Below are 13,367 nucleotides of genomic sequence, written 5' to 3'. Positions count from 1 at the left end.
ATTCATAAAAGGATAGTGAAGTTTCATGGATATTTACTGGCTCCAGTTTATCAAAACAAAGTGTGGCATTAACCCTTGTCTGATTCAACTAACAGCTGGAATATTTAATGATGTCTCCATGGGAAAGGTAACAGAGTGGGATCTTGTAAGATTGGTAGGATCATAAAAGCCATTCTGGGTAAGAGATACAGCATAAACAAAGCTATCACAGTGAGAATTCATAAGGTGTATTTGAGGCAAATTGACCACCTCTGCTAAGTGAAAGAATAGAATTGATGTTGAGAATGGTAAAAGACAAAAATGTCAAGTTTAGCCGATAAATAAAACAATTTAGCAATCCTCCTTTAGAAAGGCTGGCAAGGCCTGTTGTAACTAAACAATGATAGGATGATTGGCATTATTATTTGGAGGAGGCTAGATATTGGCAATGAACCTCATTGTCCTGGCACACAGTTTTCAGAGTACACAAATAGATAATCTGGAGAATGGATCAGGAAACTTACAAGAGGGAATATTTTTCAGGTAGAAAAAATGGTAAGATGGGCTTCTTTATAACGACTAGAAAATCTGCTTTGCAACAAAGACTCAAAGTTAGTACAGTGTCATGGAATGGGTTCTGCACTGGATGACAGGGGACATGGAAATTAGTCCTGGCACTGCCAACACCTGGCTCAGGACCGATTTCCGTGGACTGCAGTTATCCATAAAAGAAAGATGTTGGGCCAGATGATTCCTGAGGACTCATCTTTGTACAACACTTACACATGACACTTTAAAACATGCCTGTGCTGATGGTCAGAACCTCACTGCAGTCAGGAGCCATCATTCTGACAAATGCCCTTGAAAAATGCTCTCATTGTCTATCTATGTTTATACACTTTTATTTTCTAAGCACATATATGACTGCAAAAATAACCCCCAGTCTGAGTGTTCCAGTCTCATATCCAGCAAGGGAAGATGCATATGATGATGGTAACTAAGGATTATATATGTATTAACTCAATCCTTCCCATGGTACAGATAAAGAAACTGAGGCATAGAGAGATTATATAATTTGCCTGAAGTTGCACAGCTAATAAGTGACTGAGCTGGGATTAGAAGATAAGCTGTGGGGCTTACGGTATGCAGTCTTACCCTCTCTGCAAGTCCTGCCTCTCTAAACATTGTGGAGCTGTGCCAGGGCTGGTGTGAGAACTCAAGATAATGTCTTGGATAAAACATCCTTTTTAAGGGAACTGGTGGTAAGAGGCCTCATTTCCAATGAGTGCTTGTGGCCACTGTGTTACAAGTTTCCCCCAAAAAGTTGTTCAAGGCCATATCCTTGATAGCAATTTGCTTGCATATGTGAGGTCTGACTTCCATTTAGAACCATATTGTCTCCAGTCCCGCTAGCCTGTAGAGATTTTCCCTTTTGACCTCTTCAGATATTAACGGCCCATGTCAGCAGATACACTTTAGCCTTTTATTTCCCACTCTGTCCCCTTCCTCAATATTTGTCCCAGTCAAATTTAGCTTGGGGTGGGAGAGAGTGAAAAAGTGTATGCAGCTAGTCTGCCTTCTGAAATCAAACCTGACACATCTGCTTTCTGCATACTTGAAAAGCCAATAACCCTTTGGTTTCCTGAACATTTCACCTTGAAGATCTGGGAAAGAAGAATCAAGAGTGACTCTTCAGGGATCATAATCCTGACCAAAGGCCCCTCCCCAAAATATTAATTCATTCTCTCTAATGCTTGCATGACAGTCTAAGGTCACTCCTAAAACATGTCAGCTGCTCTTCAAGCTGATGGAGGTATGTGTCATTAGAGACTCTTGTTAAAAGCCCCAAGTACTTCTCACTCTGACCAGGGTGTCAGAGGTAAAAAGTCCATGAGGGTTTTATCTGCTGATCTAGCCAAGCCTTCCACAGCCACACAACCTCCAGATGGCAAGTTGTCTACCTTTAAGTCACTCTTAGAAGATCTTCAAATGCTTATTGCAAAGGTGACATACTTTCCTTGCAGCTCATTTTACTACATTAAAAACGTTAAACATAAGTGTCTCTTGAGGTGCTTTTTCTCCCTTCAAAAATTATTTCTCTGAATTAAAATGTGTTTATAGAATTTCAGACAAGAATTAGGCAATCCCTTCTTTTTCACCTGCCAGTGGATGTCTGAGTGCAGACAGTCTTTCTGAGAGCAGGAGGTCCCCAGGGTTACTAGTGTAATTCTTTTTACTCCGGGGTGCTCAAGCACAGAATTGCCGACAATCAATTTGCTTTCACATCCTGGCATTAAACTCACTGTATATAAAAGTATCACAAGTATTTTCAATATAATTCTAAGTAGTGGTGATTTAAAAGGCTTTTTATTGTAATGAAAAAAATTACGAGGCATAGTAAAAGCTGTACAGCCTATTTGACTGAATCCAATCAAACACATGTAAGATTCTCCATAACCTCAAAATGGGTAAAAATGACTTAAAAATTAAGAAGGGCAATTGATAGGAGTCTTTTTTATATATGGCAGATGAAGCAATATACCTAAACAATATTTTGACCTTCTGGTTTCTAAAAATATGGAATGAATCATAATTTAACTTAGTGCTATAGGAAAGCAGGGACCTTTCAAAGATATAGCTCTAGCTATAAAACTATAGGTATTGACAACATCGTCACGTAAGTATACAGCTATTTTTCGAGGCAAAACCAAAAGACTTCTAACAAAATATATGTTATTAGTTGTCAGGAGTACAGATGATGTCTACTGTTGCTGTTTGATTAGAAGGCAGGAAGCATGACTTAGACACCTACAACCACTGCTATTCAAAACAGGCACCATTAATATCCAGGTACACACAATACCCTTGAACCTGAACATAAGTATAACATAAATCTAAAAATATTACTATAACTGTCATGCAGTACCTGACACATAGTAGGCCCTCAATAAATATTTTTTGAATGAATGAATGAAAGAATAAATAATGAATAAAACAATATCATAGGCAGTCTGCTTTTCTATAAAATTTTAAAAGAGTTATTTTCACTTTTGTCTTTAAGAGAAATGAGTAAAGCAAATTAGAAAATTGAATTACAAACTGTGGCTTTATAGCTGTTTGATATACAGACTACAAAACTATCTCTTCTGACTTGGTTCTCAACCATTGGTTCCAAGTCTTCCAGGTGTTTATGCAAAGGCAGGGCTCTCCTCCCACCACCACCAAATGGCATGGTACTGAATCCCACAAGAGCTAATGGAAATAAGACTGAGTTTGTTATTTTATTAACTTAAGAGGTAAAAGAAATACAGTTGCCAGATAAAATGCAGGAAGCCCAATTAGACTGAACGACAGATAAACCATGAATAATATTTTAGTATAAGTCTGTCCTAAATATTGTATGAGACATATTTATACTAAAAATTACTTATGGTTTATCTGAAAGTCTATGTTAATTTGGTACTATGTATTTTTATTTGCGAAATCTGGCAACCCCAGAAGGAAAGCAAATGTTCTGACTAAACACCAGTTGTTTCCATACATCCAGACTCTGGTAGGATAGGTGAACCTTTGAGTAAGAAGCAATGGCACAATTATCCTGATCCATTATTCAGTGATGGCCAACTTTTCGTACTTCACTAAAATGATATTTTTAAAGACCTTTATCTTGCAGCCATGCTACAAGTTGAATAACGCTTCTAAAGACACTGATAGCATTACATGTAGACGGTGAAAGATTATGAAAAGTGAAGAAAGCAAAGACAGAAAATATGTCAAAAGGCAGAATAAACATTTTTTACATTAACAGTCCCTTTTAAGAGGATATTGGTAGCTTATATGTTTCTATAAACTTATATTCAGATAGATCAAAGATAAAAATGACCTCTCGAAAAGTCTTGAATTTTGATACAATGTCAACTGTGTTATTATACTGTGAAAGAAATCTAGTGTTTATGAAAGGTGACAGATTGATTGATTGATTATTAATATGTATTACGTACCAGTAAGAAGCTAGAGGCTATTCAAACATGCAGGCCAGGTCTCCATGGCCTAGGAAGGAAGCAGCCTATCTTGGAGTGGTGGGTTACAAGGTCTCAAAAGGTCAGGATGACATATGTTGTTGCCGAGCAGTGAGTTGAGATATTTGTTCAAATGAGATCTGACAATCCACAAAAGATAGCTCGATAGAAAATTCTTAAAACTAAGTTTATCATCTAAAAACTAAAATTGGAACTTTTCCTGCTATTTCAACAAAGGGAGGCATTATGTATATATTCATATATATACACATACACACACATATATATGTATAGCTCACAAATATTCTATATATGTGTATATATACACACACATCTACGTACATATATATGTATATATATTCTTCTCCCTTCCCTTTGACTGTGTTAATAATCTAGATCTGACTGGGCGCGGTGGCTCACACCTGTAATCCCAGCACTTTGGGAGGCCGAGGTGGGCAGATCATGAGGTCCGGAGATGGAGACCATCCTGGCTAACACGGTGAAACCCCATCTCGACTAAAAATACAAAAAAATTAGCCGGGCGTAGTGGCGGGCGCCTGTAGTCCCAGCTAGTCGGGAGGCTGAGGCAGGAGAATGGTGTGAACCCAGGAGGCGGAGCTTGCAGTGAGGCGAGATTGCGCCACTGCACTCCAGCCTGGGCGACAGAGCGAGACTCCGTCTCTGAAAGGCTGCAGAAATACTGTTTTCACAGTTTGGAACTCTACTGGGAAAAAAGGGCCTTATTTTGAGGCCTGGATCAAGCTCTAGTGTTGGTATTGTCAGGAAGCACTTTAACCATGTCTGCTAAGGCCTGAAACTGTGAACACAGGGGAACTCACTCATCTTGGTGGGGCTTTGCTTGATAGTTGGACATCAAGGGGGCCCTTGAAATAGAACTATTATGCTCAGAAAACAGACATATATATATATATTTACACATATATATTTCATAAAGTTTTCGTAATAACACTGTATGATCGGCATTATTTTTTTGTATTACCAATAATAATCTGATAGGATTAAGAGAATTGAAATAGTTGCCCAAGATGACAGAACCAAAACTTGGTGAATCCAAGATTCTAATTCAGGCCTATCTGACTCATGCTGCACTATAATACTTCTAAATCTGGAACATCTCTTTCACATTAAACAACGTATCAGAATCTTGAACTAGTCAAAGGAAAAGCTTTATTCAAAGGGAAGGCAAACAAGATAATTGATTGCTTCTATTTTCAATGAGGGCATTTTCTTAGATTAATTATAAAATGGTGATTCCAAGGCAAATAAAAAGAGTTTCTATCATGAAACTCTTTCAGTTAACTCTTGGGGTATGGCATTTTCCAAAATAAATTATTAGAAACACAAAACCTGAAGTTACATTACCCATTTAACACTAAAATTAAAAGCAGAAAGCTAATTAGGAAAAATAGACTCTGTTACCTTTATTTTCAAGGATTAGAATTCTCTTAAAAGTTACAGCTAAATAAAAAGAAACCATAAAATAGAAACTTTAGATCACAGCACAAAATAAACTTCAAATCAGATAGTAACAGGCTGTAAAAGCATGGCTTCTAGGGTCATATAACCCAGATTAAAATCACAACCCCACCTCTTACTAGTGATGTGATCTTTGCCCCTCTGAGCCACAGTCTCCTCGTCTAGAAAATAAATACGATAATAGAACCTATCTCATAGGGTTGTCATGAAGATTAAATGTAATACTCCATGTAACGTACTGGGCATATAGCCTGGCAAATAGCAAGCAGTCAACAAATATTAGCTCTTATTTTTATCATCATTACAACCTTTCATTTAAAATGGATATGCTGACGTAAAATGAGGGGTTTGCATTTATACCTACATGTTTCAAAGCTAAAGACTCCTGGACACCAAAAACCCCAAATAGTTTTCTCTAAATAGATATTAAAATGTTCCTGGCAATAGCTGCTTTTAAATAACTCATTTTCCGAGGCTGAAGCACAGAGTTCAAAATCCCAGGCTGAGCCCATTTATACTGCCCTGTTGTAAGATGCTGCACACAAAAGTAATTATTTGGCTTGCAGACCCTTTGTCACCCAAAAGCTCCCATAGCCACACAATTAAGTTTAGGCCACTCGGGGTTTAGCATTCTTTTTCTGAAATGGAGTCCACATGCATTACTCTGTGTGTGTGTGTGTGTGTGTGTGTGTGTGTGTGTGTGTGTGTGTGTGTGTGTTTCTGGATGAATGATACAATCTACAGAGGTAGAGGAAACATTACAATGCTTAAGACTGGGTACTTCAACATCCAATTAGAGTTGGGTGAGTTGTGCGGCAGCCCAAAAGGCCAGATGCTAAAGTGACCTGGTGCAGCCCAGCACAGGCCATCACCTATCCCTCCTGCATGGAAAGCAGCCTCTAGGGATTCCACTGAGCCACAAAGCTGAAGACCCAGGCATGCTGCATTTTTTTCCTCCTAAAGAAATTTACATGCTATTTTTCTACCCTGTCCCTGAGCTGGGATATTGAGGTTAAAATGTACCTACTGAGTAGGTAATGCATTTGGTATTAAGGATCCATCATATGCGTATGTCTTCTGAGCGTAATGGTTCCTTTGGAGCTATTATAGGTATGCCGTGAATAGATACTAGAAATAATACACAAAGAGTGGCTGAAGGAGATCCCATATTAACTACTGTCAGACTTTAAACATTATTCTAAAATAAGTTTTTAATTCCTAGGGTTTAATACCTCTATACTTTGTAAACTGAGCACTTTTCAAAGAGAGCTCCAAATTCCTACAGAGCTGTCTTTAAGTGAGCTTTGATCTTTGCAGAGCACCTATCTTGTGTTTCTATAATTGCTGTGGTTTAACAAGGCTCCCTAGCATGTGAAGGGGGGCAAATCCTTTTATTAAGGCTATAAACCTAACTGACCATAGTGACGGAATGTGCAGCTTGGTGGTAGCCCTTAGCTCCCCAGGAAAGAAAAAAAAAAATTGAAACCAGGGAGTCTTCATGTTAAAACAAAATGAAATATTTATTAAACATGTTTCTGGTGTCCCAGGTGGTAAGAGGCTGCCCTGTGGTCCGCTGAAAGGTTTGATCTTTGTTAAGTATTGTGAATGCTGATTTCAATAATGGGGTGAAAGCTGAGGAAGTTATGGCTGAAATTTTGGCTAAAGATGACAGCTCTAGGTTTCAAGTTGCACAAAGCAGTCTGAGGGATTAAACCAACAAAGCCTGCTCAAAAGTATTGAGTTTCCAAAAGTGTAATCTTCCTATCAGTGATTCACACTCCTAGGATGGGGAGGATTCCTCATTTTTTACTTTGACTTTGCCATATTAATCTTACTTAACAAATACATGTGGTGATTTATATCATGTTTAATTAACTGATTGAGGGCGCCAGTGGTAAAAATGGCATCGCATTAAGCTCTGTCCGTATGGCAAATTCGAATCACATCCTTAGCCTTGCAAGAACAAAATATCCCGAGAGTCACTGATGACAGGATGTAGGAATTGAAATCAGGTCCCTCCTGTTGTTTGAGAATCTAGGGAGGGTGCCTGCCATATGCCCATCACTTCCAGGGGGGGAAATGACAGGATAAAAGAAAGGAAGGCTCTAGTTCTTCCAATATGTTCAAATCTCAGATGAAAATGATTGTGCAGCAGTGCTGTACAGAGGCCAAGATTCACATGAAAGTGCATCTCAAACTTTGCAGAGAGCTTAATGAGAGGGTTTTGTGGTGTTTTGATATGTGGGGTTTTCTTTTGTTTTGTTTTCTGAAATGGCTGCTCAGGGTTTTTGAGAACTGAGAGGCGAAAAAGCTGTCGTTTAGAGTTAAATATAATAAGCAGGATTTTTTTAATAAAAGAGGGAATTATTATTTAATAAAATATAAGTGCACTATGATTCCACAGAAATCAAATTAGGTTTGAATACTAAAACCACACATTGAGATACTGGTTTTAAAATTAACATCTTTGGAAATTGGAGTTGTCTAATTTTTCCCCTCAAAAATCTATGGTGATTATTTATGACATCTAAAGAAAAAGTATAAATTGATTACTGATAATAATTTTGAAATTTTAAAATGCATTTTAAATTACATGAGAACATAATAAAAGTATGAAAAGAGGGTAAAAAAAATCCATTTCAGTCTTCAATTTGATGATTAACACTTTTGTGCATCCTCTTTTAGTGTTTTGTTTGCATGTGTTAAAATTATTATAATCATGCTACACCTTCATCTTGTATCCTTTTTTAACTTGGTATTTTATCCCATATTTCTCATACTGCTTTATACCAATTTTATTGACTGCATAATATTTCATCAAATGAATGTTGTCATCTTTTCCTAACCAAGCTTCCACTGCTAGATATTAAAATGCCTTCCAATGTTTGCTATTATAAACAATGTTATAAAGAAAATTTTTATATACATGGCTTTTTCCACATTTTGAATTATTTCCCTGGAGAGATTTCCTATACCTGTTCAGGTTGCCATACTGTTTAGGTTTCTTAAAAGATTGTATAGAAGTAAAGACATTTTTCTTCCAAGGAAAAGTAGAAAGTAAAACATTCTATAATGGTGTCATTATACAGGAAAAAAAAATCTTACTTGAAATTAACATGCAATTTAAGTGATGACTTCAGTCCTATAGTAAGTATTGGCGACATGAGAAAAACATTTAATTTTTACTCTAAATTAATTTGTTCTCTAAATGTTGTTCTCTAAATTTAATTTGTTCTCTAAATGTTGTGTTCTTCTTTAAAATAAGCATATGGTGACAATGAAATAAATTCAGAATTTTCTATTTTGTTTTACTCCTCACTTATTGTTTTGATTTAGAAAAAAAGTCCTTTCAAGTATAATTTAAGTTTTGAAATTTTTAACAGTTTCCTGGAGGATATTACAAGTAGACTATTAAGCCAGCATACAGGTCACTTTTTAAAATGATCACTATTTTGGTTAAATCTGAAGTATGGTCCTCATAATTAATAATCCTAGATGTTTTCATGGCTTCAATTCAGAATATGATGAATTGGGTAAGTTAGGCAATATATTTTAACTAAAACCACTTTGGATTTTGACAAGGAATTCAAACTTTTCAACTGTGCTGTGTTGCTGCATAAGCAGCCTGTAAAAAGAATAATCACCTCAGTTTTTTCAACTTCCTGGAATCATTCAAAATAGAGTAGTTAAGGATTGCTTCATTTGGAAGTAATAAGTTCCAAAACGGTCTGCCGCAGTATAGTTTAATTACTGGTCTCAATTCTCAACCTTCTAGATTTTCTTAACTATCCTTTTTTTGTTTTCAAACAAAAAATGTACAAACTTAAAATTCTATTGGCAGCCTAGTTTATCAAAAAAAGTTAGCTGCTTTATTTAACTTAGTCTATGATTTTATGAAATGCCATCAAATTCAAGTCAAGGGTATATTAGGGATCAAATAATTTTGGAAGCCAAAAGTGCATTTCCCTAGATGGTTTCTTCCAGCCGATGTTATTATTAGTCTGAGATCATGTAACAGCTTTTGTTTTCCAAATCTGTTCCTTTCAGTGAAGTCTATTTCTTTGCATAGTTTAAAAACAAAGGATAAACATTCCTTATGGGGCACTGGAAGGAGAAGCAATTCATGTGAATTTGATAAAACATAATGTACTGGACTGACAGTAAAAAGGCTTTGCTTGTTTGACTGTTGACTAGTTTTGTCTTTAAATAATGGTCTTCTTTTGGCATTGAATGTATATTTGGTCACAATAAACATAATTTATGAATATTTTAACACATGCATACTCAGTGGGGTGGATTATCATACTGATATAAATAGAATTAATGAGCAGTCAACCCGCCACATGCCATGACATATGACGGGGCAGCCAGTGCACAGAAATAATCCTCATAATTTCATAATAAAGCTTTTCTCTTAGTTCAACTTTTTAAAACTACTTACAGTTTTATTTCCCCTTTCTGTTGGAGTATGGTTCACCAACCTGTGAAACAAGATTCAGATTTTACTACAAGAATCTATTTCTTTGGCATTCAAAAAAACAATTTTCTTGCTTTCTCTAAAACAAAATAAATATATTTGAACAAACTAACTCTACTAGGCCAAATTTCAGGGAATAGGTTATAGATAGACAAGACATATGTCTACTAGAAAAAAATTGTTATATTCTTTTCTTCTTTTCTTTTTATGACAATAACATGATTATGCTCAATTGCTGCCACCAGATCTTTACAAGAACAAAAACTTTCTAAACAGTTCTACATTCTAAAACAGATCCGATGGGTATATCGCCTGGATAAAATTATTCTGGAAAAAAAAAATCTTCTTAGCCAGTTATCTGCTCTCCTTGAACACAAAGCAACAATCTGTTAAGCGTGCCTAATAAGATTTTTTTTTAAAGGAAAGAACTCAGTAGTATAGAGCCACCTCTTCAAATGGTAGGTATTGGGGAGAGACACGGGCATGCAAAATCTTCAATTTAGCCATGCTTTATTTAACAAATAATTATTTTTGTGAAGAAACAAATTGAAATTTAAGATTAACCTTCATTTTCCTTATTTTCACAGTTTGATTACAGGCAAAAGTGGGAAAAAATAAAATTAGCATGTGCACTGCATTGTTCAGATGATCTGGCAGGAGGACAGCCTTGGCAGAGATATACTATGACTTTTTACAAATGCAGATGGCAGTGTTGCAGCCTTTATTCCTCTTATCTTTCATTTTCAAAGGGAACACTCGAAGCTTTTTGCCACCACCCTCCTCTACTCCTATCCTCACATGTAAAAACACTGTATCCCCAAATCAAAGCTCTGTCCTAAAACAGGCAAGCCCCAGGATGCATCAGGGAAGGGACAGACTGTGACACCATGCTCCTGGTCATCTGTGAGAGAAGTGCACTCTGCTATGTGGGCCAGGGCCTGATGAACTTGCCCAGAGTGACTCCCTTGGGGAATCCAGCCCTTTCACCAGCAAAGAAAATGGGCACCACCTAGTGCTTTTTCAACGCAAAGGCTGTTTGTGCTCATGTGGACAAGAGTGGGCATGCGTTGGCTGACCTTTACAACGGAAAAAAAAAAAGAGTCAGGTGGCTTTAACCCCTATGCCAACTGAAAGAAGAAGCAAGTGACAATCTTAAGACAAAGGAATTCAGTGCTTCCAAATTATAGATTTCTTTGGGTTTTTTTAAAAATAATTATTGGTCTGTTCATGAGAAATAACATCTTTACTTATCAAGCCACTAATTTCCTCTGTATCACCTTTTTGCCTCCTCATGTCCTCTGAGGTTAATTTTTAAGAATTTCTAAGAATTTTCATTTGGTCCAAAGTGACAAAGCAGAACCAGCGCTGGCCCACCCCCACCCCCAAAATCTATTCTAACAAGCAGTCTCTCTGGAGTTCTCCTAACACAACAAATAGCTTTTATGAAAAATGATGTGTAGCACAAAATCTTTTGCAGTGCAATAAGATCAAGTTAACCACTCATGCCTCTAGGAAAAAGCCTAGGAAGTTTTATCTGATTGGCAAAATGGACCCAGATATGAGTTCAAGGATTGAGTACACTTTGATGAAATTTCATAGCAATGAAGTCTGATTATCTGAATGATTGCTTAAGCCTTTTAAAACATAACTCGAGGAAGCACTAGATTTTTCATTGGGAAAACAGATGGTCTTGTAGGGAATTGTAGAACCACCATCTCATGCTGTTTACTTTTTCTGTAATACTTTGCCTAGAATTACTCTCACCACTATTGCTTTTTAAAAATAATAACAATGATTTCTTCATTGCTAAAAGGTAGATCTTTCTGCAATAAAATTAGAAATCTTAGTGGAGGGCAAGGTGAAGGGCAGAAATGGGAAAAATGAGTAACCTGCTATACCTAACTGGATTAACAAGGACCTGTAACATATCCAGGAACTAACTGGCTGGCTCTGAACTCATTAGGGATCTGCTTATCTGTTATGCTGTACAACAGAATCCAGACAAAAAACAGACTGTGAAGAAACGGATTAAAAATGATTGTAACTTCTCTAAGAGTTCAGTATCTGTGCTAAGCAACCTTTGTAGAAGGACTGAAGAAAACAAAGCCCAAGATTCTGAACTTCGCTCCACTGCCTATCCCCAAGTTCTGCCGTTATAAGATGGCAATAACGCTACTTAGATATAGAACTTTGCAACTGTTTTATAAACTAACCTAAAAAGTCAAACGCACTCTCATCTCTTGGTCATTTTATTGCTGTAATTTATGATATTAAATAAGTGATTTGTTTAAAATAAATTTTAAAATTTATACCAAGGAGGAAAAATAATCTTAAAATGGGTTTGTTCTATGAGGAGCAAGAAAAAAAAAATGTGTAGTGAACTGATCTCTTTGAGATTTCACTGGCACAAAATATATCCCTTTAAGCTTAACACTAAATAGGTGATCTTGTCTTGACAGATTTAAGATGCACATGAATTGATTAGCTGAAGCCATCAGGTGTGGCTGAGCCTGTCTTTTTCCAAATATGTACCTACAGGATAATGGAAGGAGGTAGCTGTTGTCATCACCTTTTTAAGTGAAAGGAGTATTATGTTTTGTATTCAAGTCGAATTCCCCAACTCTTCATATCACCACCATTCTGGTCAGCCTGTTAAGGGAAGAAAAACAACAACAACATTTTCTTTTTTCTTCCCTGCCCACCCAGCCCCCCTTTTCCACTGCCTGCCTTGCCCTGAATGCTATAGTTCACAGCGAAACCCTCTGGTAATGACAGCCCTGAAGTGATAATGTACTTTCCTGCCTTCCTGTTAACGGTAGCATAATCCCGCCATGTGTGCCAGCCCCGTGGCAGAAGGATGCGTTCATATTTTCTGGAGGTAAAAGGGACCGGTTCAATTTACAGCCTTGACTACCTCAGCAGTTTCACTAAGTTCTGGTACATAAATGGATGTTTTATTAAAGAAGAAAAGGAAGGGGGAAGGGAAGGAGGAGGAAGACGAAGAAGAAGAAAAGAAGAGAAGGAAAGGAGGTGGGAAGGAGAATTCGTCTTTTTCTGCTCAATATTATGTCAGTGAAACCAAATAATGTGTTTCGGTTCCTCCCCGAGCATTCCACCCGGGTAAAAAAGGAACTAAGGTAAGTCATATCAAGTAAATGCACTGGACTTGGAGATGTGGGCTCCCTGTGTAATAAGCAATGGGCAGCATGTGATAACACATTTATCCCCTCCCTCCTCTTAGCTCACCTCTGCTGAGAGAAGCTGTGCATGGCGAGTGGCCCCCACACACCTGGCTGGATGACATCTGAGGGCTCGGAGGTCCCTGCTGCTCAGTGTGCCAGGATGGTCCCACCGTCCTCACATTCACATTTTTTATGGATGATGCGTCATTCTGC

The 13,367-nt window shown here is 37.2% G+C and overlaps 1 long non-coding RNA gene across 2 annotated transcripts in view; it reads right to left on the bottom strand.

The window, feature by feature from the left end:
* LOC100612620 (uncharacterized) overlaps positions 1–13,367 on the bottom strand; it is a 220,186-nt gene that overhangs the window by 136,595 nt on the left and 70,224 nt on the right. For both annotated transcript variants that reach the window (XR_008546271.2, XR_010149111.1), the window contains 3 exons: positions 13,219–13,366; positions 12,542–12,621; positions 9,937–9,976 (listed from right to left, as the gene is read on the bottom strand). This is a non-coding gene — a long non-coding RNA (uncharacterized LOC100612620). The remainder of the gene's footprint in view (positions 1–9,936; positions 9,977–12,541; positions 12,622–13,218; position 13,367) is intronic.

Source organism: Pan troglodytes, chromosome 12, assembly GCF_028858775.2.
Source record: "Pan troglodytes isolate AG18354 chromosome 12, NHGRI_mPanTro3-v2.0_pri, whole genome shotgun sequence".
NCBI classification, from domain to species: Eukaryota; Metazoa; Chordata; class Mammalia; order Primates; family Hominidae; genus Pan; species Pan troglodytes.
This window is presented reverse-complemented; position numbering and strand designations above follow the sequence as displayed.